The sequence below is a fragment of the Mirounga leonina genome, unplaced genomic scaffold, assembly GCF_011800145.1.
Source record: "Mirounga leonina isolate KUSES-001 unplaced genomic scaffold, KU_Mleo_1.0 Mir_115, whole genome shotgun sequence".
Lineage (NCBI taxonomy): Eukaryota > Metazoa > Chordata > Mammalia > Carnivora > Phocidae > Mirounga > Mirounga leonina.
In genome coordinates, this window is record NW_023270268.1 from 8,065,771 (window position 1) to 8,078,601 (window position 12,831).

A 12,831-nucleotide genomic window follows, 5' to 3' on the forward strand; every position below is an offset into this window, starting at 1 on the left:
ATACGTGATTTGAACCCCATCAAAATATGTTACTGTAACTTTTTTTATTATGTTCTGTTAGCCACTGTATAGTACATAATTAGTTTTTGATGTAGTGTTCGATGATTCATTAGTTAAGTATAACACCCAGTGCTCATCACAGCACGTGCCCTCCTCGATACCCGCCACCCTGCTACCTCCTCCCCCCACCCTTCTTCCCGCTGAAACCCCTAGATTGTTTCTCGGGTTCCCTAGTCTCTGATGGTTCATCTCCCTCTCTGATTTCGCCCACTTTGGATTTCCCTCCCTTCCCCTGTGGTCCTCCCCACTATTCCATATGTTCCACATATGAGTGAAACCATATGATAATTGTCTTTCTCTGCTTGACTTACTTCACTTAATATAATCCCCTCTCATCAAAATCCTAGAGGAGAATATAGGCAGTTAGTTACCTCTTCGACATCAGCCACAGCAACTGTAATTAACTTTTAACAGCATAGCATACCTGTTCAATTCACATGCACTGCTAACACATTTATAAAATTATTGTAGCCTAAAAGAAGGAGGCACGGTTCTGAATGTGTGTTGGATTGGTCCGAGGCTCAAGCAGCCTCACCACCTGTTCCATCTGGCATTTCCGCCATGGGTTGCCACCGCACGAGATCTGATAGCTTGGATAAAAATAGTTTAGCAACAATTTCCAGTAATTTCATTTCAAATTTTCACTTTCTGTATTTCTCAACCATTTCCTACATACAATGAGAAACCGCTAACAATTTTATTTTTCTAGTGGTCTCCGGCTCTGTGCTTGGCCCAGTGATAACAATCAGCATAGGGAATCCAAGAAGGGTGTGTGATACAGACTATCTCCTCAACTGCTAAAAATAGGATGATATGTTTGTTTCATTTGTTATCTTCTCATTTTTTGCCATTTGAAATAGCACCCCAAAGTTGGGGTGACGAGGTTGAAATACCCAGTCTATCTTTGCCCTGGCAGCTCAGCCACACATCTGTACCTTCCATTTGTCAGTTGCTAGACAACTATGGTGTCTAGCTACAGTGTGACGATGATAAGGAAATTAATAATGTTGACCATTTTTCTCCTAGCCTAATGGTTGGTTTAATTAATTGGTTGCCAGGCACAGCAGATTCTATTTTGATGTCCTAAGTCATCCATTATGAAGACAACAACTCTAATAGACTCAGTATCCAAGAGCTAAATGAGACTTTATTTGAAATCAGCCCAACTACAATGACAACATTATAACTTCAACATGAAGACATACGGTTTGATAAATAATTTCAGGACAATGACTCATTATGTGAAATTGGAATCGCTCCAGGAAATCTTAGCTAAAATGTATAGAAGAATGTTTGCTTTCTTTTAAGAAACCAGGCCTGATGAGTATTTCCAGCATCCAAGGCATACTCCTGACCAATAAAATGTAAAGGGACAGGGAAGTGGATTAAGTTGCTTTTCAGCTTTCATGAGACAGCAGGAAGGGGCTGTTGGCATGGGACCTCAAATGGAAGAAAAACCATAGAAAGCCTGCATGATACCAGGACCCAAAGAACTGGAAAAATTAGCAACTCTTTGAGCTAAGAGCTAGGCAGACATATAAAAAGATAGTAACAAAAGCCATTGGGTCACAGGGAGGACCAAACTGAGTGACATGTAGAATTCTGTGCCCATGGACAGCTTAGGATCTGAATGGGGTCCCATCTAGGTGAGATAAGTGTATTTTGCAAGTTTTGTCACCCAGAAATTCCCAGTAGCTATTTTCAAAACACATGCTTAATGTTTTATATATGCTGTATATATTTATATGTAAATATATATTATATGTATATATAATATACAGATGTGTATAAATGTGGTATTTTCTGTTATTTAGATAGTGCTTACCCAATTTTTTTTAATAGTTTCAGAGGTAGAATTTAGTGATTCATCAGTTGCATGTAACACCCAGTGCTCATTACATGAAGTGCCCTCCTTAATGCCCATCCCCTAGTTACCCCATCCCCCCACCCACCTCCCCTCCAGCAACCCACAGTTTGTTTCTTAGAGTTCAGTGTCTCTTACAGTTTGCCTCTCTCCCTATTTTCATCTTATTTTATTTTTCCTTCCCTTCCCCTATGTTCATCTGTTGTTTCTTAAATTCCACATATGAGTGAAATCATATGGTATTTGTCTTTCTCTGACTGACTTATTTCACTTAGCATAATACCCTCTAGTTCCATCCACATCATTGCAAATGGCAAGATTTCATTCTTTTTGATGGCTGAGTAATATTCCATTGTATGTATCTACCACATCTTCTTTATCTGTTCATCTGTCAATGGAAATCTGGGCTCTTTCCATATTTTGGCTATTGTGGACATTGCTGCTATAAAATTGGGGTGCATGTGCCCCTTTGGATCACTGTTTGTATCCTTTGGATAAATTTCTAGAAGTGTAACTGCTGGGTTGTGGGGTAGTTCAATTTTAACTTTTTGAGGAACCTCCATACTGTTTTCCAGAGTGGCTGCACCAGCTTCCATTCCCACTAACAGTGTAAGAGGGTTCCCCTTTCTCCACATCCTTGCCAACATCTATTGATTCCTGAGTTGTTCATTTTAGCCATTCTGACCAGTGTGAGGTGGTATCTAATTGTGGCTTTGATTTGTATTTCCCTGATGCCGAGTGATGTTGAGCATTATTTCGTGTTTCTTTTGGCCATTTGTATGTCTTCTTTATTGTTTACCCAATGTTTTAAATAATCTTCCAAGTGTTGAGAAAGGAGGTTGTGGTATCTGGCAAAATTCTATGAAAATCATTAACCGTTTTCTCTTTCATTCCCTCCTTTTCTAAAGTAACACCAAATTTATTCCTTTTTTAAAACAGCATGATTCTGCCCAACCTCAAGTCCCTGACTCTCCCCTCTTTCCATGAGGTAGATCCATTTCCCTAAGTGGAACTCCAGAAATAACTGTTGCTACAATTGTATATATCGTTGAGTTATATCACTTCGAACAAGTGACATATTCAGAATTTTGGGGGGGGAAGCGAGCTGTGCATTAGGCTGGTATAGTCAATGGTGGTGTTGCGTGTCCCACATCCCCTTTTTGGAGCCAGTGGACCCATCCTCTACTTGCTCTGTGGCTGCTCCTGGCTCTCCATTGTCCCCTTCTCCGGAGAAGAACTGTTTTTGGCCAAGAGGACCTCACTCTGGAAATGCCTGGGAGGTTGTGTCCTTCCCACCCCCATGATTGATTCATATGTGGTTAAACTACTGAGTTGTTGAAACCAGAGAAGTCTGAGCAGGAGGCTACAGGAAATAAAAAAATGACATTGTTTCTTCCCCAGGGGGCCATCCTTCACCACTTAACTGAGTGACCCACCCAAGGTCATTTTCCTGCCCAAAGGGGTAAAGTGTACCATCAACACTGACCCTCACCTCTGCAATGCGGAAAAGGCAAGCAACTCGCTGAGCAAAAGGCATAGAATCTAAAAGCTAAAAAACCCTAAAAATGGCAAGAAAAACCAAGTTTGGGGGGAAATAAATAACTGGCAGCAAGAGCTTTGGAGACAGCACGAAAGCACACAATCCTCCCTCGGAAGAGCAAGGATGGAGATTCAGTACTTAAAAATGCATCTGGAACAATCTTAGAAGTGGACCTAAAATTAGCTACAATTGTAATAAGAACCCTCGCATGAAAATAACAGTAATAAAAAGTAACAATAGCTATCGTTGATTGAGCACCTAGAGTGTGAGGCTCTAGGAGGCTCTCTGCCAGGTTCCTTACATTTATTCTTCAGAATCCCTGCAACAAATCTGTAAGGCGGGGATGAGGCCAACACCAGCCTCTGGCCACAGTGCCACGTTGCCATGTTTTTATTCCATTACAAACTCGCATGGGAAAGAGTGGTGGGGAACATGGGAGGAAAGAGAAATGGAACCTACAGTGCCCTTTCCTCCTCTTTAGCACACAGCACAGTGCCTGGCACTAGTAGTCATTCCATAAATATTTATGGAAGACCAGAAATTTACATACCAAAATTTTAATAATGCTTAACTTTGGATGGTGGGGCCAGGAGCTGCACTTCCTTTCTTTCTTTTTTTTAATTATATTATGCTAATTACCATATATTACATCATTAGTTTTTGATGTAGTGCTCCATGATTCATTATTTGCGCATAACACCCAGTGCTCCATTCAATACATGCCCTCTTTAATACCCATCACCAGGCTAACCCATCCCCCCACCCCTGTCCCCTCTAGAACCCTCAGTTTGTTTCTCAGAGTCCATAGTCTTTCATGGTTCGTCTCCCCCTCCAATATCCACCTCACCCTTCATTCTTCCCTTCCTGCTATCTTCTTTTTTTTTTTTTTTTTAACATATAATGTATTATTTGTTTCAGAGGTACAGGTCTGTGATTCAACAGTCTTGCACAATTCACAGCGCTCACCATAGTACTTACCCTCCCCAATGTCTATCACCCAGCCACACCATGCCTCCCACCCCCCACCACTCCAGCAACCCTCAGTTTGTTTCCTGAGATTAAGAATTCCTCATATCAGTGAGGTCATATGATACATGTCTTTCTCTGATTGACTTAACTTTGCTCAGCATAATACCCTCCAGTTCCATCCACATCGTTGCAAATGGCAAGATTTCATTTTTTTTTTGATGGCTGCATAATAGTCCATTGTTTATATAGACCACATCTTCTTTATCCATTCATCTGTCGATGGACATCTTGGCTCTTTCCATAGTTTGGCTATTGTGGACATTGCTGCTATAAACATCAGGGTGCACGTACCCCTTCAGATCACTACATTTGTATCTTTGGGGTAAATACCCAGTAGTGCAGTTGCTGGGTCATATGGTAGCTCTATTTTCAACTTTTTGAGGAACCTCCATACTGTTTTCCAAAGTGGCTGCACCAGCTTGCATTCCCACCAACAGTGTAGGAGGGTTCCCCTTTCTCCACATCCCCGCCAACATCTGTCATTTCCTGACTTGTTAATTTTAGCCATTCTGACTGGTGTGAGGTGGTATCTCATTGAGGTTTTGATTTGGATTTCCCTGATACCGAGCGATGGTGAGCACTTTTTCATGTGTTTGTTGGCCATTTGGATGTCTTCTTTGCCAAAATGTCTATTCATGTCTTCTGCCCATTTCTTGATCGGATCATTTGTTCTTTGGGTGTTGAGTTTAATAAGTTCTTTATAGATTTTGGATACTAGCTCTTTATCTGATCTGTCATTTGCAAATATCTTCTCCCATTCTGTCAGTTGTCTTTTGGTTTTGTTGACTGTTTCTTTTGCTGTGCAAAAGCTTTTTATCTTGATGAAGTCCCAAGGAGCTGCACTTTCATTTATGTTTTCTCAACCTTTCTGCATGAAATTTGTTCTTCTGTAAATTGGAAAATTATGAGTGTATGTAACTATATGCCAATGCTTAAGTATTTTGGAAGTTATGATCAATTTAATTCCTAAACAAAGAGCGTTTTTTGGTATTGATAAGACCTTATTTAGTTTTTCCATGTATCATTTTAGGCTTTAATTTATTAGTACACATAAATCCAAGGTTGCCTAAATGCTTCTTAGAAATGAACTGTTAGCAACAACCATAGCATCTGCAGAATGCCATTATGAAGGTGGCTCTGAGTCCCAACTTGAGGGCTGCCCCAGCTTTTCCCTGGGGGAGGGGGCCATGGTTTAGGGCACCTCTTCTGCTCTCTGAAAAGGAAACTTCTACTTTCATCTATGGCCATACAAATGTCCCCAAAAGGGAGAGTCTTTAGATTACAGGTCTGTGCTTCATAACAGCTAGCACTAAATAAAAGAAATCTCAGCAAATGTGATGGCAGTCAGATCCAAAAATTAGGACGCTAAGAAGTCTGCTTAAATTAAAATATGCCTGGGTGCCACGACTCAGTTTTCTGCAACTACCCCTAGGTGAGAAAAATGAAAATGCTCTGGAATGTCATTTCTTTTCCCCATTGAACCACTTTCTGACCAGCCATCCATCAGTCCTTTGCCAAGTGATCTGGGCCCAGAAACTGAACTGTACTCCCATTTTAGATGAAGAAACTGAGGCTCAGAGAGCTTGAACGATCTGCCAAGGAGCATAGCTAGCTGAAAGCAAGTCTGACATGAGAGCAAGTTTCCTGATTGCCATATGCAATTTCTGTGGTACCCACTGAAGAGCGCAGTTTGTCTTGGTTCTTCTGGACACTTCCCTGTCCTGAGGTCACTCTGCTCCCCCTTCTCATACAGGCCCTCTACATCCATCCATCACCACTTGCTCCTGAAAAAATTTAGCATCTGGCCCACCTTTCCCTACAACCCCTTCCCCATCTTCAGCTGACATTTTCCCCGCCTTCAGCCTATAGGGGGCAAAGGTGCTCTTTCCTGGGGGTCACTGTTCCACAAGCTTCAGGGACAGGCCCAGCCCTCTGATTGCTACTTTCTCTGACCCTTCTCCACAAGCAGCCCCTTTGTCTGATGCTGGACTTTGCAGGATGACTGCTCCCTATCAGCTGTGGTTTAATGAAGCTCCCACTAGTTTCTGGCCAACCAGCCTAGGTCAGGAGCTCAGAGAAAAGCAGCTACTGACATTCGCTGCTTGTCCTATTGTCAGCCCAGCTCTGACAAGACAGCACCTTATTTTCCTTCTTTTGCCCCATTTTAGTTGTGGATCCTGTCCCCCATACTCCATTCATGAGACCCTGCCTCTGGGGTCTGCTAGCTTCCCCATTTCCTCTGAGCTTGGGGCCCTCACTTGCTGGGCCTCCTGGAGAATATATATATATATTTGGTTAAACCATATATTATCCATATTTTTTGCCTATAGAAAGGACAATTTTGTTTGGTTTAACTTAATATAGGAAAGGCCTACATGAACACCAAGACATTGTTGAATTGTACCTTCGTGAAATTTTAAAGACAGTTTACCCACGTATTGTCCCTCATTTTTGGAGAGCCTGACCTTTCTAGTCTCTTACATACTATATAGTCATACATCTTCATGTATATATGTGTCTGTGCATGTGTGTGTGTGTGTAAACTCATATGTCTTTTTTCTCAATATTTTATTTATTTATTTATTTACTTATTTATTTGAGAGAGAGAGTGAGTGAGTAGGAGGGAGAGAGAATCTGAAGCAGACCCCGTGCTGAGCAAAGAGCCTGACATGGGTCTTGATCCCACGACCCTGAGATCATGACCTGAGCCTAAACCAAGAGTTGGATGCTCAACCGACTGAGCCACCCAAGCACCCTTAAGCTCATATGTCTTAATACATGTTTATGTTATTTTCACTGACTACCTTTTAACATGGCAACATAATAGTTTATAATTAAAAATGAAGCCAAGGCCCTAGGTCTTGCACTCTCAGCAGACATGGAAGGGATCCTGTTCACAGCTGTGCCCTTGGTGGGCAGATTTCAGCAGGGACCACAATCCTCAGAGGTTCTGAAGTGGGCACACCAATGTCATTCCACCACAGGCTTGGTTCCCTGCTAGGGAAGCAGCTAAGCTCCAGAACAGAGGAGTCAACACATCTGTCTGCTTAGGAGGAAGTTTTAGCTCAGTCATGCAGAAGGTCTCGAAATGGGGCTGGAGCAATTTGCAATTAGCCGTCCTCATTTGCATTTTTCTTACAAGCTGCTATGTAGAGAAGAGCTTACACATGCTGGCTGATAATTCTGGGAGCTGGGTCTGCCTTGATCCACAGACCTGCAAGCAGAAGGGATTTTAGCAGAGCTCTCATTCAAATACTTAAGGGAAAACACTTACGAAGCAGATATTCCATCTCACTTTTTGTGTTAGTAATATTTTATCTGTTCTTAGGACTATTTGTTATAGCAGATACTTTGTTATAGTAGATTCCTCCACATGCTATCTGGGTGAGCTGAGACAAAGCATTCAGCCTTTCTAAACTCAGTCTCCTTATCTGTAAAATGGGATAAGAATGTGCTCCTCATAGGACTGTTGTGAGATAATGTTGACATCATAGTGGGGCAGGCAGCCAGCAAACCATGATTACACTAACGTGTGGTTGTTGTGACAGATGATGAAAAGGAAACATTCAGGGTACCACAAGAGTGACTAATAGAGATCTGGGTTGGTCAGGGGGTGGTGGGAAACTGGGGAGGCTTTACATCTTAGAGATGTATTGAAGATGATGTCATTATTGTACCCAGTTCAGAAAAGACAAAGGGAGCATCTTGAAATGATTACAAAAGTTTAGGTGTGGAATGCATGTCTTTGGGTAAAGGAAGGTGATAAGACCCCATAGCTACCAATAGATGCTTTTGTATTCTGTTAGTATTTCTGTATGTGCTTGATTAACAAAATAAAGGAAGTGAAAAATTCAGAAGTAGGCTTTTACTACTGGTGCAAGGTTCTCAACAATGACACTATTGACCTTTTGGGTGGGATAATTCTTTGTTGTGGGGGCCTTGTGCATCATAGAATATTTAGCAGCATCCCTCAGGTCTACTAACTTCCTAGTCATGGCATCCAAAATGTCTCCAGACATTGCCAAATGTCCCCTGGTGAACAAAACCACCCCCAATGGAGAATCACTGTTCTAGTGAATTCATCTTAGAATCACGTAGCATTTGGAGTAGATGAATCAGTAATAAATAGTTCCCTATTTCTGAGGACAGGAGAGAACATATTAAAACAAACAAGCAAAAACAAAAACAAAGGCAACTGGAGACTTGATCAGAGTGTCGGGTGGGTCTTTCGGCATGATGACTTCTGCCTGACTTGGCGGTGCTGGGTCATTCTGCTGTCAACCTTGTAACCTGGAACTGGGTTGTCCAGAAGCCCATCCCTGAGCGGCTCAGGACAGGGCTGGTCAACAGAGGAACATGCCCCAAATTTGGGGGACAGAAGTGAGGCACCAGCCATCAGTCTCAGAAGAACTTGGGGGTCTGGTACAATAATGGGCAGATGAACAGCCGACTCTAGCTTATCCTCTTTCTCCTCCACTCCTTGTCCAGTTCTTCCTGACAGCTGGTCCTGCTGACCACAACAACCCCAGCTCACCACCAGAAATGTGACTGTGGAAGTACAGAGGTGGTAGCTCAGAAACAATAGCTTTCTTTCCATGACAGTCCTGCTTGGGAAACTGGACATGCTTGGCTTCTCAGGGATCCCTGCAAGCTCTGACTTGTCTACCTGTACTCCAGGAGGTGTAGTTAGGGCTTATTCTTTGACCTCCTGATCCCTCATTCAGAACTTCACTCCCCCAGCTCCTCCCACAATTGGGCAATGTCCAATTTTTACAAATAATCCACCCCCTTGTTCCATAACACTCATAATAGTTGAATGATTGATCTTTGATGCCACCTCTCTATCCTGTAGCCTTCCTCAGAACTGGAATTGCAGAAGCCACTGCTATCTGAGCCATTGTTAGTCACATCCATCCCAAGGGAGGACACTTAGGATATGAATCATCACCCAGAACAAGGCAGAGAGAAACAGAACAAGCAGTCAACTTCCTTCCTAATTCAATGGGCACTAATAAATTTATCTCTACTATGCCAGTTCCAAGAGCTCAATTTGTTTTGTCAGCCCTGGAAGATTGTAGACCAGAGGAAAATTAACTCTTTGTAGACTGAAAGAGCAAGGCTCTCCGTGAGCAGCCTCAGGTGTAAGATTTAAGCTGTGGAGATAAGTTCAATAGAGCAGTCCCCACCCCCACATCCTTACTGAAAGTGGTGACCACAATGCAACCTTTGGATTCTTCTGTGTCTTAGTTCAGATTCCCCAGAAGCAGACCCAGAGACAAGGATTTGAGGCAAGTTGTTCCCATGAGAGAGGATGGCAGGAGGCACTGAGAGAGGCATGGGGAAGTGGGGCAGGGCAGGCAGCCAATAAAGGGTTTCTTATCAAGCTAGTGGCTGTGTGGATAACTGGAGTTTGATTCCACTGGAGAGCCCTGGAAACCAGTGTAGAACACACGGGTTTATCCCACCTGGGGCTGAGGCCTCTTAGGAAGGAAGGGTTAATTCCGAAGTACCCTTCTGATCTGCTCTGCACACAGGCAGAAGACCCCAGATGCTGGCAGCTGGAGATTGGCCAGTGTGCACTAAAATGGTAAGGCCCAAGGGAATGTGCAGAGAGGCACTGATAGCATCTGTTGCTCTCGGCAACACCAGGTTTTGTGCATAAGACTCAATATTCAGACAGAAACCAGATCTTAGAGAAGAAACACATCAGAAAATGTAAAAGGGTGTGTGTCCTATGTCTTGCCTCTGATCTTAGGAAGTGCTGGATACCACTGTCTGTGAATCTTGAGTCCTGAAAACTGAAGTCTTTCCCCTCATATTCCTCTTTTCAATTTAGAGCAACGTGGAACACAATACATGTATTTGCTCAGTTTATTTATTTCCTATTCTTTCTGGACTTACATCATCTTCAGACTTGATGGGCAATCTTATGTTTCCTCTTCTCTTGGTACATTGGACCAGAGGAAAGAGGTTGGAGGTTGTTACTGGAAACCTTACAAGATGAAATATGATCAACAGCATCCTTTGGGTATGGATTTTAGCTTATTAGAAAAACTGATTCCACATCCCTCTGATCTGCAGGAGGACCTGCCTTAATCTATATCATGGACATAAGAAACCACCATAAAGAAATGGCCCCCTAATTCTCTTCCAGATATTGTGAGTTGGCTGTTTGGGAGAATGGATAAAAAAATTACAGGAATATCATTGTGAGTTCCTCTCCCACAGGAAGTGCCTGCTGCCTATCAGGGTCTTTCATGCTACAGAGATGAGATGGATCAGGCAGGGCTCCAGGGAGCTGATAGTTTGAGTCTGGCTCCTGAGGGTTGGCTCACGTGAAATCTTTAATGGAGGAGAGCCAGTCTTGGGGGTTCCTATGTGGCCAAACTATGAATGAAATGCACTGATGACTGGAGTGCCACTTGTCTTGGAACTCAAGGAAGGGAGAGAGTAAGGGAAGTATGAGGGAAAGAAGAAGAGGAGGGAAAAGAGAGAGGAAGAAAGAATAGAGAGGTGGATCATAGTGCTTTCCTAATGCCAGCCTGTGAGATGGTGTCATCTTAATTTTGTGGTGATGTCCCTGAAGCTCAGAGAGGTTAAGTGACTTCTCTAAGGTGATTTAGCCAGTCAGTGGCAATGCTCACATTCAAACCAGGTCTGACTTACTCCAAAACCAGGACTTGTTGTACTTTGCAAACCAACACAAGCTTTATACCTAGCAGACAACTGGGGAGGGGGGCTGCTGCAGCTCCCTGCAGAGGTGAGAAGAACCCAGCAGATGCAGCTACTCAAGCATCACCCGCCATATATTCATCTATTGTATTAAAGATAACTGAATGATAAATAGCATTTGGGAAATTACTATATGCTATACACTGTGCATGCCACTTACTCATCAGAACAACTGTGATGACACTTTAGAATTACTTGGGAGCTTTTAAACATAGGAATGCTTGGTGGCCCCACCTGGGATCAGTTATATTGGACTTGCTTGGGGTTGGAACATGGCATCAGTACATTTTAAAAACTCACCGGGTGTTTGTAATGAACAACCTGAGTGAAGAGCCATTGCTTAGAATAGTGGTTTCCAGACCAGCGTGCATCACAATGCCCCAGAGGGCTGATAAAAAAGATTTCTGGGCTTCACTCTCAGAGTTTATGATTCAGTAGATCTAGGGTGGGGACCACAATTTTGCATTTCTAGCAAGACCCCAAGTGACCACTGATGTCACTGGTCTGAGGACCTCACTTTGAGAACCATAGATCTAGAACAACTTTGAGGATGGTGCTAATACTAATAAACTGTTTTTCATGTTAATGAACTGAAGCTTGGTGATGACCAAGCTAGAACTTGCACTCAGGTCTGGGATCCATGCCCTTAAAATCTACGCTCTATTTGCCTAATCTGATAGACAAGTAGATCAGGCCCGACTTTGTCAATTACTTCACTGAAAAGCTGCTGCAGCCAATTTCCAGCATTGTGCAAGTCTGCCTGGTGGGCTGCATTGAGTCAGCTCCGAATTCTTGCCTGGCAAGAAGGAAGAAGCATTAGAAATTAGAAAGCTAACGTAGCTTCATTAATCAAGATAACATTAATTGCTCCAATCTTCTTAATGAAGGACTGCTAATGCTTACAAAAACACTTTATCCAAGACAATTTCCAAGTGCCTTCTTCAGGGCTTATACTCAGAACAAAAGCTCTTCTGGATAAATGTTCTCTCCCGAATGGACTCAGCTCTCTGTACCACCTTCCTAGGTAGCCAAGATGTTCCTTAGAAAGTACAACTCATTCCAGATGATCCCCGGGGCAAGCTTCAGCTGCCCCGGGGAAGGAGGGCTTTGGTCTATGAGGAATTCAGGGACACTCTCAGGTTGTTTTAAATCCTTTGTGAAAGTCAGAAGTTAAAGCCAAAGAACATCATAAACAAATTGATTATGAGTTCAATTTCCTCCAGTGTTTTTTTTTTTTTTTAATTACCATGGAAGTGAATTTTGAGTGAATTTTGAAACCTCAAGCATCCAAGTGATTGCACTTCTAACTTTAATCAATTTTCAATTTAACTTCTAAGATAGGCTGAGGGTCTCCAAGATTCTTGGAGGAGGCCAGCCTTCTGTTTATGGGCTCTCCCTCTCAGATCCTCCCTCTATGCAGGCCTGCTCCTTGCAACAGTGATTCTTTCTTTTAGAAGAGGGGCATGGAGCTGAGATGTGCCATGATAAGATTATTCCCTGACCCTCTCTTCCTTCCATCTCTCCCTGCTAGTATTCCTTCCTTCCTTCCTCTCTTTTCTTTTCTTTCTTTCTTTCTTTCTTTCTTTCTTTCTTTCTTTCTTTCTTT

General features: G+C 42.7%; 1 long non-coding RNA gene across 1 annotated transcript in view; it reads right to left on the reverse strand.

The window, feature by feature from the left end:
* Positions 1–7,681: 7,681 nt before the first annotated feature.
* The window catches only part of LOC118002157, a 55,290-nt gene continuing 50,140 nt past the window's right edge, over positions 7,682–12,831 (reverse strand). The window contains exon 4 of the long non-coding RNA XR_004676968.1: positions 7,682–7,707. This is a non-coding gene — a long non-coding RNA (uncharacterized LOC118002157). The remainder of the gene's footprint in view (positions 7,708–12,831) is intronic.